Source organism: Rhopalosiphum padi, chromosome 3, assembly GCF_020882245.1.
Source record: "Rhopalosiphum padi isolate XX-2018 chromosome 3, ASM2088224v1, whole genome shotgun sequence".
NCBI classification, from domain to species: domain Eukaryota; kingdom Metazoa; phylum Arthropoda; class Insecta; order Hemiptera; family Aphididae; genus Rhopalosiphum; species Rhopalosiphum padi.
Genome location: NC_083599.1, coordinates 39699884 through 39703658, shown reverse-complemented (window position 1 = coordinate 39703658; position 3775 = coordinate 39699884).

Below are 3775 nucleotides of genomic sequence, written 5' to 3'. Positions count from 1 at the left end.
GGTGTTGACCAACGGCTGCGACGGCGGCGGAAAGTCGTAAACCTGACGACGCCGCCGCCCGTGTGGGCGGAGGGAACGATCGCACCGACACGCACAAACATTGCGTCCTGTCGCGCCGCCGTCGGATATCTCCCGCGCACAATTCGCCGTCTCGACCGCTCGGGTTGTACCTACAACACTATGCTGCTGCTGCATACAATTATACAAATTATTGTAAGGAAGAGGTACGTATAGTTTTATGCCTAAAATATGTACGCAATAATAATAATAATAATTATGTTTTTAAAGGCTTTCGGTTGAACCACAATACTTATATACCTAATAGGTACCTACTTTTATATACCATATGACTGAATTAATGGTTAATAATAAAAAAAAATGGTGATTTATCAATATCGTGTTGAATTCTTGCACTCACGAATATTTTAGATATGTAATGCACAGTTCCTAGTTACTATTTATTCAAAAATAAATAGTGTATATTTAATTTTATATTTTTGGGAAAAATGCGTGAATAACCATCAAACTGAAGAACACAACTATTTTTTTTTTATTATAGATTCAGCACGTGCCTGACTTATTGTTTTTAAGACTATTTGTGTTTTACTTCATTCGTTCTTATTCCTATACCTACTTATATGTTTACCTCGTGCAACCATTCTCCACAAAGGTGCTGTTTATTTTTAATAATTATTTTTTGATTCCTAGTGTAGGTACTTATAGAACTTACTATGATGTATTATGCGAATCAGGGGATTTAAGGAATAAGGATGTAGGTATAAATTGTTCTAATAATATGATGTTGTTAATTAAATATTTCATAATTTGTCGAACACCATTATTAGGTAAGTACCTACAATCTACATATTTGTATCATTTATCAAAGTAGATATATTCATTATTGTCAATAGTAGGTGTTTAAACACAGAAATAAGAGATGTAGGTAACTAAATGTATGTATACATACCTACTAATCTACTATCACTATGTAAGCAGTTATAATTGTTATAAATTATTCAGGTTGTCTTTTGCAAACATAGGTACATCAAAATTGTCTATAATATTGTAAAGCTTTTCACGCTGTATATAGTTTTGAGTGTTTTGACGACTACCTATAAGCTATAGAGAGTAACTTATACATTTTGTAATTTGTAAATCATATTATTTACATAGGTTTTTTTATAAAAGATTGAAAACAGGCGACAGCCCCAAGTTACAATTTTACAAAAATGGTATAAGATAACACTAACAAAATAACACGCATATAATCACTATTTAAATATTCTTCAATTTTAGGTTCGATATGGTGGATAACATATCAATTGGTATATAATTAATATATCGAATATGGTCGATATCGATTATTGAAACACTGGAATAAGAATAATTCCTAATTAATTATTATACTAGTTATCACAAGTAATAAGTGAATAATTCTTGTCATGTTTTACATACCTATACTTATTATTATGCCCTATAAAATAATTACCTATAGATAACCCCTGCAACAATAAAATATAACAATAAAAATATATTTTATTAATTAATATGTCAAAAAAAATTATTTTTAACTTGTATTAAAATAGGTATATTGTAATTTGTAAGTAAATTCCTTATACTTACGTAAATTACCCACGTTCAATGCCAGTTAAGAGTTATTATTAAGTTACACAGTACTCACTGTAATGATTAATAGTCAATAGGTACTGCTCAGAGTAAGGTTAGGAAAAAAATGTTATGAAATTATTTATATATATATAAATAATACAATTATGTATTATATATTGTATTTTATTTTTTGTTTTATACCCAGGTATATTCGATTTGTGAGGTTTGGTTTAATATCAAAGCGAATTATTGACTAATTATTAAATATAAAGATAAGAAACTAACAACATCATCTATATTAGTAGATAGCTTTGTACGCACGTAGGTTTTTTTTTATAATATTTTAATTATTTTTAAATGAGTTACGAGTATGACTATTAGCTATTACAATATAGTATTGTTGGTATTGGTACATTGGGCTATAAGTTCGAACTTGCGTGTATAACAGTATAACAATATTTAAAAATGAACATAATTTGTTTAAAAATTTAAATATCATAGATTAAACATCAACATTATACAAACACAAATTAGATAAAATTCTTACTTTGAGTAAATTTACTGTATTATCAAAGTTAAAAGAACTAAATAAATCTTTTTTTTTCAAGTGCACATCTAACTTACCTACTCAATTACACAAATTATACAAAAATGTGCTTTAGAATAAACCCTGAATAATTTAAACCAAATTACGAAACTATTACCTGATGATAAATGTATAAAGATAGATTGATATGTAGTTATGTACTAAATAGTAGTAGGTACCTCGTACCTACTAGATTAGTATTGTACTATTGTAGTATCCACAAAATATGACCTACTATAGGAGATTCCATATTAGCTCTTTTAGGAGAAATATAGACCTATACCTACGTCCAACACGTTTCAATTCATAATTTAGAAGTTTTTTACTTTTCTTCAATAATAATTTTGAAAACATACTTAAATGTATTATAAAGTTATTTTAAATCCTTCGAGTCAAAATTATATAATAAAAAATCAACAGTTTTTTTTTTAATTGGCATTTTTAAAAATGCAAGACTTTTTTTCTAAATTCCAAGTGATATTCTTTTCTTTTTAATTAATCGATTTATTTATTTGGATAGGCAAATACCCAATGACAAATGACAATGTAGTATAAAAAAATGGTCGAATAAAGTGTACAATTTACTAACTTTATTTCTTATACCTAATGTGGTTATTATTTATTTGAATTATTTAAAAATACATTAATTACATCAATCGTTTTATATGACAATAAATCAATATGAAAATATTAATTAATTTTACACATTTGATATGAGTATTTCGATGATAATTCGTAAACTGGAATAGCATAAACCTAAATAAAATGTAATTTTTTAGGACCAACTACGAGTCTACGATTAGGAACCAAAAAGTTTAGCTTAATACTAAAGTTGGACAATAAACCTCTCCATTTAGTAAATTAAAAATAAAAGAGAGATTTAACCTTATTTTTAGTATCTCCAATAATTTGTGCATAAAAGGGATAATAGTGACTGATAGAAAAGTGAAGTTAAATATCACTAGATAGGTACTGAAGGATAAAGTTCTTAAAAAAAATGATTTAATAACTAATAAGTAATAATTAAGTGCTTTCAATGTATGCTTAGTGCTTACTGTTAAGAAATAGTAATAATTGGTAGGTAGTAGGTACTAAAGTACCAAGTAATAAGTAATAGTAGGTATAAGTAATTTTTTATTTTTAATTTTCATCTCTTTATAACTCATCAGTAGGCGTACCTTTTCTTTTCCTTTCATACATTCCAAAAATCTAGTATTTTTTTTTAATATTATATTATTATGTTTTTCAATATTGTGTTTTGATATTTTACTTAGCTCTTTACTTCTTATTTGAATACATGTATTGATGTATGAGATTGATTTTTTTAAGTGCATCAACAAAAATATATTTTTATGTAAGGGACTCAATTCTTTTACGCCCAAGCTGTTGATTACTTCATAATAATCTAAACTTTTGACAATATTTTAAACTAATTTCTATCAAAACAATTAATATGTGGTTAGATTATTTCTACCATATATTTTATTAAGAATATTAGAAAATAAAAATTTATATCGTTTACGCCAGGTAACCAAAGTGCAAGTGTCTTGGTTATTTTTCCTTACATTGTAAAAAATGGAA